The 16,766-nt window shown below is 38.2% G+C and overlaps 1 pseudogene; it reads right to left on the bottom strand.

Annotated features, from left to right (window-relative positions):
* The window catches only part of LOC102853461, a 65,043-nt pseudogene extending 49,412 nt beyond the window's left edge, over positions 1-15,631 (bottom strand).
* Between the last annotated feature and the right edge of the window lie 1,135 nt (positions 15,632-16,766).

Here is a 16,766-nt window from a genome sequence, read left to right as displayed (position 1 = left end):
TTTTTTTTTCATGCTGCTTTTAGCATTCTATCCTTATCTTTTAATTTGGAGAATTTCACTATACTATGCCTTGATGTTTTTCTTTTTTTATCTAATCTATTTTGTGTTAGTTAGGCTTCTTGAATGTGGATTTGTCTGTTCTTCATAATTCCTAGGAAATTTTCTTCCAGTACTTCTTCAACAATTTTCTCAGTGACTTCCTTGTCACTTCTATTTTCCGGAATTCCAATTATATATACGTTGTTGCTTTTGATGTCATCCCACATGATTCTAATGTTTTCTTTATATCTTATCTCTGACTTTTCTTCTGATATGTTTCCAGTGAGGTTCTTGTCTTCAAGCTCACTGACTCTCCATTCCATCTCTTCAGTTATACTTTTTGTCTCACAAGCATGTCTGACACTTCTGCCATTTCAGTCTTATTATTCTGCATTGCGTTTTCATGCTTTTCTGTTATTTCCAGTACTATGTTAACTATACCCTCTCTGTCTTGTGATGATTTTTTTAAGTTCTTGTACCTGTTTATCTATACTATCAGTTCATTCTTCCATCTTTTTCATTTTCTTCCATAGCTCTTCAAGTTACTCCTTATCAAGATATTTCTTCTGCATTGCTGTCTCTGTGGTATTTGCTGTCTCAATGGCTTCTGCTGCTTCTTCCATCATGTCTATCTTCTTCTGTAGCTATTCAAATAATTTCACATCAACATATCTCTTCTTATTTTCTCTGTCTGGGGTATTAATTGGGTGTACTTTTATAGGAGAAGGGATATTTTGTTTTTTTCATTATTACTGAGTCAGACTGCTGCTTTCTTGACATTATGTGGGTCTTTTCTTAGCAGATATTAGGTAGTTGTAATTATATAATATACCAGGCAATGTTATGTGAAAGACCTAAATATTGATGCTCCTCTCTTTTTTCCCCCAAAAGGGATGACTGTTGCCCCAGAAACCGTGGCCGTCCCCAATCCCACCCTCAAGTCTTCCACTTGACCTTGAGAAATCCCACTTGAAGTAGCTAGACAACAGTGTTTAAGGACAAAATACCTCTCTTCTCTACTCTGTGAGACAGTTCAGTGGCAGATCCTTGAGTTCATTCTTGTACTAGTGCAGGTGATGTCTTGACAGAATTTTGGATATTAGTGGTTTCCCTTATTTAAAAAAAAAAACAACCAACAAAACACGTGAAAGGAACCAGACCAATATGGCAGCAGAAGGTGGAGTTTGACAATGGGCATTCTACAGTCCAAGGAGGGTGGACTGATCTCTGCAGGGCTCCATCCTATTCTAGGAGCTGTTGGTGTCATAAATCCCTCTCACCTGTGAAAGGAAACAGACCAATATTTTCTATAAATTTTATAGCAAATGGAAGGGAAAAGTAACAGGAGAGTAGTTTACTAGTATTTATGGAAGTGTTATTGTTGTTGTTTCTAAAATGAAAGGGATTGCCAACCAAGAAGATATATGCACAACTATGTTTATCACATCTTTGTTCACAATAGCAAGGAGATGGAAATAATCTAAGTGCCCATCAACAAATGAATGGATAGAAAAGCTGTCGTATATTCACACAATGGAATACTACACTGCATTGAAAAGCAAGAAACTCATGCAATATTGTTCAAAATGGGTGACCCTGGAGGACAGTATGCTGAGTGAAATATCTCAGTCACACAGGGACAAATACTGCATAGTACAACTGTTGTAAAACAGGACTGACATTGGGGTTGGGGGCAAACAGAAAAAGATGGTTTAAATAATGTATACTGCATTGAAACAGATGAGGGAGAAAAACATTTTAAAGGGATATGTGATTAGATATTTTTGTCATGACGGGAGTCCAGAGTGAAGGCTGCCTGGTGGAGTGGCCCTGGGGGAAAGGGATTGTAAAACAGTGAAAGAGTTTTCCTTTTACTTTTCAAAGGGAAGAGTGTACTGGGGGGGGAAGGATAGGCAGGGAGAAAAGTGCCACAATGAATGAATGGAAATTAAAAAAAAACAAAAACAGCAACATAAACCCCACAAATGTACAAAAAATATTATTTGTATTTTAAAAAATGAAAGGAATATAAGTATACATTTATGACTGATAAAGGTGACTGAGTACTGAGTGAAAAATTATTATTGTGTGTGAGACAAAGGAAAATCATTAGAGCAATATCTTTGGTTAGATGAAAGAGTTTAGAATCTAACCCATAAGTAAAGAAATTTACTTTATTTTGGGTATGAATAATTCATCTGTAGTAACAACTAGGAAACTGGGTATTTTGGTGATGACACTGTTGAGATAATGTGAGTCTTCAAAAGTTCTTTTCTTTTTTTAGAGGTCCTTGACAGCAGTTTTTCCCAAAGCAATTCATATTTTTAAAAAATTAATTTATTTTTGTAAAAAAAATATGGGGATCCAAGGGGGAAAGGGGTGGTATCAGAAGGGTGAGGCTGGTTGGGATGAAATCACAGTGTTACACAATTTTGTGGGTGGAAGGAATGGGGAAAGGAACTGAGAAAGACGTGGCAGAGACTAGAAAAGACAGGACAATGGTGGGAAAAGCCCAATGGTGATTATTTTTTTCTTTTAACACAAAGAAATTGTCTTATTTGTTGGTTTCTCATTTGAGAATAGGGGTGCAATTCTCTGGATGCTTCATACTTAACAGGGGTATTGAAACAAAGGGGAAGGTGGGGTCCCACTTTAACACGTTACTGGTGGTCTTGATTTGAAGCTGCATACCTTCTTGTTCAGTTATAATGTATTTTCATGATGTTTTTCTGTCCTCTGGACAGCAAGACATTTGCCTGGTTGGGTCCAGTGGGAATGACTGGTTGACATTTGAGGCTCTGTCCACCTTTGCTTCTTTAACTGGCAGTTATATTTCCCTTTGTCTCTGGAACTGGGCTCAGGGTTCAGGTTCTGGGACAAGGCTCAGTGTTCAGGGTGGGAGCAAACCTAGAGAGAACAAACTTGTGAGTTACAGAGAAAGAGTCACTTGAGGAAGTGTACTTGAGGAGGAGATGGAGGAAAGTGGCTTAGATAAAGTTCCTCATACACACCAGGTGGCTCTCCCCAGAAAATTCTTTTCTAATTGCTTCAGTTTTCTCAGTGAAGTAGAAAGTGAATCTATCAGCTGATAGTGAAGATGAGGATTAGATTTTTTAGTTTAAGAAGAGAGAAAGTGTGAAGTAGTTGTATATAAAAACTCAGTTAAAGTTTTTGTTTAAAACTTTAAAAGTGTGATTTGTCAGTGCCACTTTTCTCCAGTCACATTTAACTACTCAGGTATAGAGAGGAACACCAATTGGCTTTAACCCAGAGGGGAAAAAGAAGACACTCTCATGAGGAGTTAATTGAAGAGAATTTACTAAAAGAACTCTTTCCAAAGGTATGTGCAGCATTACGGAAAGCAGCAATGGACAGGACACCCTCCTGAGTTATCAGCCACACAGAGTTATTACCACACCAAAGGTAAAAGAGCAAAGTACAGCGGAAGGCAGAATCTTGTGAAAGAGGCAGCTGTAGAAGAAGGGTCCCCCAATCAGAAAGGGACCTTAGAGGAACTCAGCCACTTACTCAGGAGCAACCAAAGAGAAAGGAGTAAAGGGAGTCATTACTACTACCTCTTTCTCTCAAACTCCACTCTCCTATTGGAGCCTTTCATTGACTAAGACCAGCTAATAGGTGGAGGGAAAGGAAAATAAGTTGAAGCATCTACAAAGGACAACCTTCTAGGGTACAGAGATGAGTAAAAAAGAATGGAAAAATAAATATGGAGGGGCAAACAGCGTATTTAGACAGACTAGAGCTGTGTTTTTTCAAGACTAAAATAAAGTGAGAGAAAGGTAAGGAGGTGATGCAAAAATGCAAAGAAATGACCACAGTGATTGTGAGATTTAAGCTTATGTAGAGAAAAGGATGGCAGGCATCAGAATGTAGAGTGATTAATACCAAGTCTTTCCTTGGAGGCTAGGATTCTGAAGCTCCACCTCACTTACTTTGGGAACTTGGCCAGGAGAGATTGGTCCTTGGAGAAGGGCATCATGCTCAGAAGGGTGGATGGAGAGCACAAGAGAGGGAGACCCCAGATGAGATGGATTGATATAGTAACTGGGGCAATGGGGGTTGGTGTGTCAGAATTAGCGAGACTGGCTCAGGGCAGGGAAGGGTTCAGAGTTGCTGTACATAGGGTCACTATACATCACAGGTGACTCAATAGTACATAACAACAATAACATACTATGACAGGTTTGGAAGCAGGAGTGGCATCCACTTCCTAAATAACATGACTCCGGAAACTCTATGAACTTCGATAAATGTCAATAGTTGTAGAGGGGCTTCGGGCCTTTTGTTTATAGGGTCGCTAAGAGTTGTTCTTGACTTGAAGGCAATCAACAACAGCAACAAAAACAGGGTGAAAAGATAGTTGGTAGTCAAGTTACAGAGTGAATGAGTTAGAAATAGGAGTTGCTGGTCAGAAATGAGATGCATGGAATTGAAAACATGGAAGTTCATGGAATGATGACTGTCCCTGGATGGTCTAAATGGTTGGAACTCAACTATAAATGCCTCAGAACACTAGTCTGGTAATCTCAAAGTTCTAGCCTTAAAATTCTACTGAATGGTTTTATTCTGCACATGTAGAGTCTCTATGAGTCAAAAATCAACTCTGTAACAACCAACACAACAATTGGTAAAGTCAACTTCTAAATTGTGTAATGTGAGTGGCTAAGCTTAGGGTTGAAGATAGTCATTGAAGGAAAGAAAGTAAAAGCCTAAACAGACTTAGGATCTAGTGGCATGCTGATGCCTGCTGAGTTAAAGAGTTATTCCCGGTTCACCACTTAATGTCATGAGACAGGACAGCTGGTTTCCCTTGTTGCTGTGCTCTATTGCCTCAATCTGTGGCACTGGCTTCTTGCCAGCGGCTTGTTTTGCTTGCTTAATTCCAACCAGTCTCCTGCTTATTAGGCTAGTCCTTCCCAGGACTGAAGAGTTGTCTTCAAGTCCTTTCCAGTTGACTGTGGCCCTGCTGTGTATGGTAAAGTTTCCTGGCAGGTACCTACAGACATCTTGACCTGGGAATCACTTGTGATTTCCTGTTGAAGAGTTTTAACACCAAGAAGAACTTGGCTGCTTTCTCCTGGACTTCTTAACTTTGCCAGATGGTTATGACTGAGGCTGATGACAATCTCTCTGGACCTCACCCACCATCCCACACCCTCAGAGTCAGCCTTGGCTGCTTGCTGGGTGGATTCCCCCAAAAGCCTATTCTCATGTGGGATCTCTCTACCTCCCAATTTACTCATTCTGCTATGAGGCCATTATGACTTAAATCATATGTCTAAGTTATGAAAACACCACTTGAGGGGGAATCCATAAATGGATATAATAAAATGGGATGTACTAATCACATAACAATCATTTCAACCATATTGTGTGAATGTAAGTAATTTTATGTCTATCTCAGTCTTCATAGTCTGTATACATAGAATTTCTTCTTGAAAGTGTTTATGAAAAGTATTTTGAGTTTACAGCTTAAAGCTAAGCACTCTGTTAATTTTTCTGGTAAAGGAAAATCATTGACTATAAAGCAGAATTAGCTTTCTAAACTTAATGTAATTTAAAAAAAGACTAGAATGAAACAAATTTAAAAAGAAGAAAAGAGTTTTGTTAATAATTTGACAACACTAAAATAAGAGAAGCACTTCATCCACCTGCCATGACGAAATAAAGAATCTGGAGACAGGGGAGGGAGTGGTGGAACAAAACTTTAAATTCTTAGCTGCAAATTTATCAGGCTGGATGGTGAAGAGATTGAAATTGTAAAAAACCTTCGTTTGCTTGGCTCCACAGTCAATACTCTTGGCACCAGCAGCCAGGAAATTAAAAGACATATTACGATGGGAAAGTCTGCTATTAGGGACCTCTTCAAAGTACTACAGAGCAATGGTGTCACTCTGGAGACTAAGGTGTGCTTGAAACAGGCCAAGGTCTTTGCAAGCACTTGAATCAGAGAGCTGGAAAATGACTATGGAGGATAGAAGGAGAATTGATACCATTGAGCTGTGGAGCTGGAGAAGAGTATTGAATATACAATGGACTGCTAAGAAAATTAACAGGTTCATCCTGAAGAGGATTAACCAGGCTATTCCTTGGAGGCAAGGATTCTGAAGCTTCATCTGACATTTTTTGAACATGTTGCAAGGAGGGACCAGTCCTTGGAGGGGAACATCATGCTTGGGAGGGTGGAGGAACAGCGCAGGAGAGGTAAGCCCTCTATGAGGTGGATTGATTCAGTGACTGGAGTAGTGAGGGTGAGTGTGTCAGAGACAGTGAGACTAGGACAGGACAGAGCAGGGTTTAGGGCTGTTGTACATAGGGTTGCTCTGAGTTGCAGGTGACTCAATGGCACATAACAACTCAAACACAACCAGAGCTGTGAGACTTCACCCAAGTATGTTGGAGGACTCTGGGGGGGAAATGCCATAACTGGCAGGACTGAGATCTTTGTAACACTGGCTTAAAGCCACAAGATTGAAGGTTGAGGTGCCTGTAAGCACGTTTTGGAACCTGTCCTGACTGAGCCATTGCATAATGTTGTCAACCTGGATAATGGCCTTTTGATTTCCTTAATAAGCAGCATACCAAAACCCACTAAAAAACTTAAACAAAAACTCAAACTCATTGCCATCAAGTCAGAACCAGCTCATACCTTACCCTACAGCAGGTTTTTAGAAACTAAAAGCTGTATGGGTGGAGATTGCCTATATTTCTTCCAATGAGCAGCTGGTGGACTCATATTACCTCCCTTTGGCTTGACAACATAATTCTTTACCCATTAAGCCACTAGCAAACTAGAAAACTTTACTGAAAACATATAAGATGGGCATAAATTGATGGTTATATGAAGTTTTGAATGGAAAGAAGGTTCAATATCAGAAAAAGAATCTGTTCTTTTTGAATAAGTAAGATTCATATAAGGCATTACAATCTGAATTCTAATGGACTTAAAACTCCTAGAAAAATTACACCATCACTATTGTTGCTGTTGTTGGGTGCTGATGGGTCAAATATAATTCATAGTGATCTGATGGACAACAGATCTGAATCCTATCCTATCTTGTACCATCCTCATAATCTCTGATGTGCGCATTGTTTCAGTCTCTGTGTCAATTCATCTGGTTGAGGGTCTTTTTCTCTTTTGCCAACCCTCCACCTTTCCAAGCATGATGTCCCTTTCCAAGGAATAGCCTCTCCTAGCAACACAACAGGCCCAAAGAATGTGAGATGAAGCTTTGTCATCTTTGTCTCTGAGAAACACTCCAGCTGCACTTTCTTCTAGATAAATCTCCTTTGGCAGTCCGTAGGATATTCAGTAGTATCTCTAACAGTACAATTTAAAGGAATCAGTTCTTTTTCTATCCTCCTTATTCATTGTCCAGTTTTCATATCCATAGCAAGTGATTGAAAAGACCATACACTGAGACAGGTGTACCTTAGTCTTCAAGTTTATACCATTACTCCTCAATAATTTGGAGGGGAAAAATAATTTGGAGAGGTCTCTGACTGCAGACTTTCCTGGCACACTACATCTCATGATCTCTTGATTTCAAGAACTAAGGATGTTGATTATGGATCCAAGAAAGGTGAAGTTGTTGACAGTTTCAATCTTTTCTCCATCTATTATACGCTAATTATTGGTCCAATTACAGATCCAAAAAAAGGTGAAGTTATTGACAGTTTCAATCTTTTCTCCATCTATTGTCATGCTGATTGTTGGTCCAGTTGTGAGAATTTTTTTTCTTGATATTGTGATGTAATACATATTTTTATTTATTTATTTATTTTTTTCCCTATAATTATATTTTATTAATTTTCATAAACATTTACAGAGATTTGGGGTTTCCATTCATACATTGTTGCACTATTCTCTCTACCCTCCTCCCAGTTTGTTCTTGTCCAAATGCCACAGTGCTTGTCAAAGCCAGTTCTGATTAATCTTCTTTGTCAGTGTGTCCTTTGCCATTCCCTATCACTCCTCCCTGAGAGAAACTTCACCCTGAGTCATAAGGAAAAGGGGATGGCGTATTCTCTTAGCTACTTCCTGCTGAAAAGGGACGCTGTGGGTTTCAGGGTGAAGATCTTCTCTCACTACTCTAAAGGGCCCCTTTGGCAGTAGGAAACACATAGACTATTATGGAGATTGATTTTGGAATTTAGATGCACTCTTATTGATTGTGCTTGGCCGTACATGTTCATATCCTTGAAGATGTATCATGGGGGTGTTGCAACCTAGAAGACACAAATTTGACTAACAAGTTATAAGTACATGAGTCCAAAAATTATGGAAAAGTAAAAGAAAAGATTCTTTCATTGTTTTACAAACCCTCCCCCAGGTCCCCTCCACCATGTAGCCCTCGCTCTAGTCTCCTGTGATGACAGAAATACCTAGTTATATATCTCTTTTAAACAGTTTTCTCCCTCCTCTGTTTCAGTGCAGTATACATTATTGAACCCATCTTACTCAGTCTCTCCCCAACCCCAAGGACAGTCCCATTCTACAACACTGGCATCATGTAATATTTGTCCTTTTGTGACTGGGATATTTCACTCAGCATAATGTTCTCCAGAGTCAACCATTTTGAATAATATTGCATGAGTTCCTTGTTTTTTAATGCAGCATAGTATTCCATTGTGCGAATATACCACAGCTTCTCTAGCCATTCGTTTGTTGATGGGCACTTAGGTTGTTTCCAACTCCTTGCTATTGTGAACAAAGCTGCAATAAACATGGGTGTGCATATATCTGCTTGGATGTCAGCTATGGTCTCTTCTGGGTATATTCCCAGTAGTGGAATTGCTGGGTCAAATGGTATCTCTATTTGCAACTTTTTGAGAAAGCGCCATACTGCTTTCCACAGGGGTTGCACCATTTTACACTCCCACCAACAGTGAATCAGGGTTCCAGTTTCTCCACAACCTCGCCAGCATTTGTTGCTTGCTGTTTTGTTAAATTTTGCTATTTTGACTGGGGTGAAATGATATCTCATAGTTGTTTTAATTTGCATCTCTCTTAAGGCTAGAGATTTTGAGCATTTCTTCATGTGTTTGTTAGAATGGGACCTTCTAAGACTCAAATCCCTATGCACATCCAAAAACTTCTCCAGTAGGGTAAAAAGGGAACCCACTGACTGGGAAAAAGTATTCGGTAATACCATATCAGATAAGGGACTTATATCCAGAATTTATGAAATACTTGAGCACCACAACAAGATAAAGGTAAATAATCCAATAGAAAAATGGGCACAGGATATGAACAGGCACTTCACCGAAGATGTAATACATATTGAAGTCTGTAGTCTTTGATCTTCCAAAGCAAACACTTTAAGTCCTCTTCTCTTTCATTAAGAAAAGTTGTGTCATTAGCATAATGTAATGTGTGTCCTTGAGTCAAGTATGACTCATAGTATGACTCTATGAATAACAGATCTGAATCCTGTCCTATGCCATTAACTCTGATACACTTGAACCCCATTGCTGCAGTCACTATGTTAGTTAACCTCATTTAGGGGTCTTCCTCTGATCCTGATTCTTCTTCATTAAGTCCAGCTTCTCTAATAATACGCTAAGCATACATATCAGTAGGTTTTTCCATCATCACTAACATGGAAAATTTAATCTCTAAAAGAGACCAATGAAGGTTTTTTGAAATAAAGATCGCTGAATAGGACTTGCCTTACCTGGGACCCAAAGTTTCTGTAAATTTTCATTGAAATTAATAATAAATTTAAAAAAAACCCAAAAACATACATCAATTGTAATTCATCGAGTATTAGCAAAAGGCTAATGGATAATACGAAGAACAGATTAGAAAGCCCAGGAATAAATCCAAATAATAATTTAATACATAAAATTAATGTAATAGTTATTGAGCAAAGGGTGGTTATTGTTGTTAGGTGTATTCAAGTTAAGTATGACATATAGTGTCTGTATGAACAACAGACCTGAATCTTGTCCTGTCTTTGGCCATCCTCATCATTTTTGATACACTTGATCCCATTGCTACAGTCCCTGTGTCAATGCATCTCATTGGGGGTCTTCCTGTCTTTCACTGACTCTCTACCTTCCCAAGTGTGACAGCTCTTTCCCAGGAACATTTTAGGGTGGGAGCATGATATCCTTCCCAGGAGCATTGTCTCTCCTACTTTGGACATGTTCCTGGGAGGGTGTGAAAAATAGGGTTTTTTTTAAAAAAAATATATTATGCTATCTGAGTTAGAAACTCAACTACAAAAATATTATACTAATAGTTCATATCAATAGAAATATATCTCAGATGCATGGAAGACCTTGAATATTAAAAATAAAATTATAAACACAATAGGTAAAATTGTGAGATGGTGTGTTTTATTGTGTGGTTCTAAGAGCAAGTTTCCTTATAAAGACTAGAGATGCAGTAAAGTCAAAGCTATTAAGAAAAATGAGATCTATTTGACTGTATTAAAATGAAAAAATAAATACATAGAAAGGTATCACAAAGATTAAAATAAACATGATGTTGTTGATGGCTGTCCACTTCTTACAAAACATATCTGATTGTTATTTTGGTAGTCCATGGAATGCTCAGTTACTCTTCTCAAACATTGTAACTCAAAGGCATCAATTCTTCTTCTGTTATTCTTATTCATTACCCAGCTCTCTGATGCATAGCAAGTAATTGAGAAGACTCTGGCCTGGGTCAGACACACCTTGATCTTCTAACTGACATCATTGCTCAATTCTGTCACAAAGGCCATATTTTCCAGCTACTAGTCTTTCTCTTTTGTTTCTCACATTTGCATTCCAGTCACCAATTACCAATGATACATCTTGATTGTATTTCTATCAACTGTAGACTCTAAAAGTTAATAGAAATACTTAATTTTGACATCTTTTACTTTAGTGGTTGATAGGTATATTTGAATAATAGTTGTATGAACAAGATTTCCTTTTTTTATGTATAGTCTTAACCTATCACTCTCAGTATTGTACTTCAGGTTTGATCTTGAAATGTTCTTTTTGACTATGCATGCCATACCATTCCTCTTCAATTTGTCATTTCAGGCATAATAGACATATGACTGACTGATTCCAAATGGCCAATAACAATCCACCTCAGCTCACTAAGTTAGGAACTTTATGAGTTCCATTTCATTTTTTACAACCTCCAGTTTTCCTGATTCATATTTTGTCTGTTGTGCATAGGGTCGCTATGAGTCGGAAACGACTCGACGGCACATAACAACAACAAACAATGTTCTAATTACTAGTGGATATCTTCAATTGTTTCTTCTTATTTTTTTTAAAGTCTTTCAACCTGAGAGACTCATCTAGCAACACTGTAATTCAACAGTGTTTCGCTGTTTCTTAGTCTGTCTTAAAAGCTCCACGGAAATCTATCTATCTTGGGTGATTCTGCTGGCATTTTAAGTGTTGCTGGCATAGCTTCCAGTATTACAGCAGTACATGAATCACCACAGTTCAGCAAACTGACAGACAATTGCCTAGCCATAAAAGCAATGTAGAAAAGAAATAGGCATACAAGCATCACAAAAGAAGCATGCATGGCATGGGAAATAGAAAACAAACTGGCCTAGGATCCAGTACCTGCCAGCCTAAATGAAAACCGGTGTTTAGTCCGGTCAGAGTTTTTCATCTGAGTGGTGACCAAGGCCATGAGGTGTGCATTAATATTGGCCCTTTATTTTTCTTTGGTGCCTTGTAGTCGATTTTCAACTCATACTGGCCCCTAATAACAGAGTAGAACTGCCACATAGGGTTTTATAGATTGTAATCTTTATAGAAGCTTATAGCTAGGTCTTTCTTCCATAGAGCTGCTCAAATAACAAACATCTTGGTTAATAGTCCAGCAGTAAACATTGTGCCCTCAGTGCTCCTTCAGAATCAGTCTACTGTTCTAACAGCCAAACAAACAGAAAAAGAAGTTAGCCTTATAACTATCTATATCCATACGAGCACAGGGAGAAGGTGTGGATGGGATTATCAGAGAAAAGATTGTTAGTCATTTCTTAACATAAGACTGAAATCTTCGACATGTTGAAAGAAGCCTATAACTTTGACATGTTGAAAGAAGCCTATAACTTTAAAAAATATTTTAAAAGGATGATGGGTGGAGGGAGGGGTGAATAAAGGAAATGAGAAAGATCTGGTGTGAAAAATAATGTATACGAACTTTGAAAGGAAACCAGTATAAAATAAAATTTTTGTTAAAAAAAAAGGAAGTTAAAAAATGAGGATCACAAAAGGGAATAAAGCTAAATCTGGGAACAAGATATAGAATCCTGAGCCTAATTATTCAACTTTAGACAGGAAAAGTGATTTTGTGGAAATTCTTTCATTTGTTCAACATTGATGCTGGGAGGGGTGGAGGGTTGGCAAAGGAGAGGAAGACCCTCAACCAGATAGATTGAAGTGTTGACTGCTACAATGGGCTCCTGTGTGTCAGGAAATGTGAGGATGGCGCAGGGTAGAACAGGGTTCAGATCTTTTGTTCATAGGGTCACTATGAGTTGTACTTGATTCGATGGCACCTAACAATAACAACAATAACCCTCTGTGTGGTGGTAGGATATAGTGATGAACAACAATAACAAAAAACAGTATTTCTGTGCTCTTGAAGCTTACATTCTATAAGGAATGTAAACAAATAATAAAAGTACATGAAAAGAATAAAAAAGCAAAAATAGTATTGTAGGTGGAGAAAAGGCATGGGGGGCAGAGCAAAAGAAGGCATGCAGGGAGTGAAATATGCAGGGAGAGGTAAGCCATATTTTACAAAACGTTCAAAGCAAACGTTTACCAATAAGGTGATATTACTAAGCCAAAAGGTACAGAACAACCTGAATAACTATTGGAAGGGAGGGGCAGGCAGGCAGGAAGAAGCTGCAAGAGGCGGAGATTAGAGACGGCAAAGTATACTCAGGAATACAAAAGCCAGTTTGTGGTGAGGGTGGTGCGGAGATTCCAGGCCGAAAATGAACTTGGCTTTTTTTTTTACGAGTGAAATGGGGAAGCCACTGGAGTGTTTTCAACAGAAAATTAGATCATACGACTTAGTAACCTGACTCAGAGAATATTTAGTTGGCCATTTCAAGTTTGCCATTCACTTCTTTAGTGAGTGTTCCCAGAGATTATTATTGGAAAAGAGGGCATAGGATAGCAGAGTTTATGGAGAATTCTGACAGGGAAATAAATGTGAGGAATTCCTGAGACCAGAGAAGTAGAAGTCTGTCAGTCTGTCTTGCAGATGAGATGAAGAGAGAATGTATGATTCCATGTGGATTGTTATACAGTTAACCCATTCAGGGAAAGAAACTTTGAAGGTGGATAAGGGCATTTTATTACATAGAGGTTTTGTTTGTTTGTTTTGGGGATGGGAAAAATATTCTTAGACTTTAGAGAAGCTTCTTCCTGACTCTCAAAAGTCCCAGGATTTTTATTTTAAAAGAAAGCTCAGGAAAAGTGTTAATTTCAAATAAAATGTCTTTTTTTTTTTTTAAGTAGATTCCACCTCCTAACTACAAGAGAACAAAACACCGAATAGTCCCATACCATTCTTACACTCACTGTCAAGTTTGGACCATTTTCTGCAACCACGGTGTCAATCCATCTACTTGAAAGTCTTCTCTTTTACACTGACCCTCCACAAGTCTGATGCCCTTCTCCAAGGACTGGTCTCCACCAATAGCATATTCAAATTATATAAGACCTCTCTATTCTTGCTACTAAGGAGCGTTCTTGATTATTGTTACTCCAAGATAGATTGGTTTATTCTTTTGGAAGTCCATCATATAATTTTTTATTGCTTCTTGTTGTTGTTACATACCATTGAGTCCACTGAGACTCATAGTGACTCTACACACAGTTATCTCTGAACTGTGATCTATCTTGAGCCAGTCTCACTCTCTCGATATCCCTACCCCCATTTCCCCAATTGCTGTGTCAATCCATCTCATCCAGGGTCTTCCTCTCCTGCAAGATCCTTCCACCCTTTGAAGCATGATGATTTTCTCCCAAAACTGTTCACTCTTGGAAATATGTCCAAAGTGTATGAGATTGAGCTTCAAAATCCTTGCCTCCATAGAGCAACTTGGTTTCCCCTTCTCCAGCACAAACCATTTGTTCTCTTGGTAGTCAATGGTATCTTCAATACTCTTCTTCAGCACCACAACTCAAAGGTATTGATTCTTCTGTCATTCTTAGTCATTGTCCAGCTCTCTGATGCATAGCCAGTAATTGAGAATACAATGGCTTGGATCAGATGCACTTCGGACCCCAGACAAAAATTGCAACTGATCTTAATAACATAGCATAAGGCCCCTAGTCTCAATATAAAAATTATGCAAAATATGTAATGAATATGGTCTATTGTTAAAAACCCCAAGATATAAATAAAAGAAAACTGAAATATCTTTTGTTTTCCATATCATTTGTAGAAAGAAAATTAGCAGTTAAAATAATTCTCAAGTTTATTAAACAAATTTTAAAAGGTGTTACAAAATGTTTAAATTTCATCCATTTCTAGTTTTATGTTGTGGTTGATTGCCTTCAAGTTGAGCATGACTCATAGTGACCCCATAAACAAAAGGCCTGAAGCCCCTCTACAACAATTGACATTTATCAAAGTTCACAGAGTTTCCAGAGGCATGTTGTTTAGGAAGTGGATGCCACTCCTGCTTCCAACCTTTCATTTGTTGTTGTTGTTGTTATGTGTCATTGAGTCGCCTGTGATGTATTGCAACCCTGCACAGCAGCTCTGAACCCTTCCCTGTCCTGAGCCAGTCTCACTAATTCTTACACACCAACCCCCAGTGCCCCAGTCACTGTATCAATTCATCTCATCCAGGGTCTTCCTCTCCTGAGCTCTCTGTCCACCCTTCCAAGCATGATGTCCTTCTCCAAAAACTGATCTATCTTGGCCACGTGTCCAAAGTAAGTGAGGTGGAGCTTCAAAATCCTAGCCTCCAAGGAAAGACTTGGTTTCACCCTCTCCAAGACAGGCCTATTTGTTTTCTTGACAGTCCATGGTATGTTCAAGACTCTTCCCCAGCACCACAACATGAAAGCATCTATTCTTCTTCTCTTATCCTCAGTCATTGTCCAACTCTCTGAAGCATAACAAGTAATTGATAAGACCAAGGTCTGGATTAGGCACACCTTTGTATCTACACTGACCTTGTTGCTCTTCAGCACTCTGGAGAGGTCCATGACAGCAGATTTTCCAGTGTTCCAAATTTTACACATAACTGAATTTTCAAACTTGCTAACACTTGCTAGATTGATTCTCCCCTGAAAATCTAATGTATCAATTACTTCCTGCAGAATTTTCTTTGCTTTTTCTAACATTTCTTGTGTTTGCTCTTGAGAATGATTGGTAAAAATATCACCAATTGTTTTAATTAGGCAGTTATCATCTGACAGCGTATTATCACAGGCACATTTTGAGTTACTTCTTTTTGAAGTCTATTTCTTCCTTTAGCTCTGTAATTCTACATGTATCCTAAGCTAATATATTTCTCTTTTGTTAATCATTAAAGGTAACGTTGACATATTCGGTGGCTGCCATCTTCATGGTGGCTGCCACTGTTGTTCAATCATAGATTTAATATTCTTTACCAATACCGTAATTCAAAGACATCAGCTCCATTCAGCCTTCCATATTTAACACTGCCCAACTTTCCCATTTATATGACTGAAAACACCATGACTTGGTAGGACCAGATGCACCTTAGTTCTCAAAATTGCATCTTTGATGTTTCTTTAACACTTTATTGAGGTCTTTTGTAGCCAATTTTGCCAGTGCAATTAATATTCTAATTTGACTGCTGCTTCCATGGTTGTTGATTGTGGATCAAATAAAATGAAATTATTTTTTTATTTTAATTTTTTATTATTAGTTTTAATGAAGTTTACAAAGACTTTGGATTCTGATTCATTCATTGTTGCACTTTAGTCCCTGCTCAACAGTATTTGTCCTTTTGTGACTGAGATATTTCACTCAGCATAATGTCCTCCAGGGTAACCTGTTTTGTTTAGTATTTAATGAGTTCCCTGTTTTCAATGCAGCATAGTATTCCATTGTGTGAATATACCACAGCTTCTCTATCCATTTGTTTTTTGATGGAAACCTGGGTTGTTTCCAACTCTTTGCTATTGTGAATAAAACTGCAGTAAACATGGGTGTGCATATATCTGCTTGGGTGGCTGTTATGGTTTCCTTAGGGCATATTTCTAGTAGTAGAATTGCTGAGTCAAGTGGTATTTCTATTTGCAACTTTTTGAGAAAGCACCATATAGCCTTCCATAGTGGTTGCACCATTTTACATTCCCACCAACAGTGAATAAGGGTTCCAGTTTCTCTGCAACCTTGCCAGCATTTGATGTTTGCTGTTCTGTTAAATTTTGCTATTCTTACTAGGGTGAAAATGAAATTATTAACAACTTTAATCTTTTCTGTTTATCATTATGTTGGTTATTGTTCAAGTTGTGAGAATTTTTGTTTCCCTGATGTTGGGGTGTAACCTATACTTAAACCCACAGTCTTTGATCTTCATCAGCAAGAGTTTCAAGTCTTAGTTTTCAGCAAAGTTGTGTCATCTACATATTGCAGGTTGTTAATAAGTCTTTCAGTCCCAATGTCATTTTCATCTTCATATATCCAGCCTCTCAGATTATTGTCTTATTACACTGATTGAATAAGTATGGTAAAAGAA

The sequence above is a fragment of the Elephantulus edwardii genome, unplaced genomic scaffold (assembly GCF_000299155.1).
Source record: "Elephantulus edwardii isolate Elephantulus edwardi_28Jun2011 unplaced genomic scaffold, EleEdw1.0 scaffold00065, whole genome shotgun sequence".
Taxonomy (NCBI): domain Eukaryota; kingdom Metazoa; phylum Chordata; class Mammalia; order Macroscelidea; family Macroscelididae; genus Elephantulus; species Elephantulus edwardii.
This window is presented reverse-complemented; position numbering and strand designations above follow the sequence as displayed.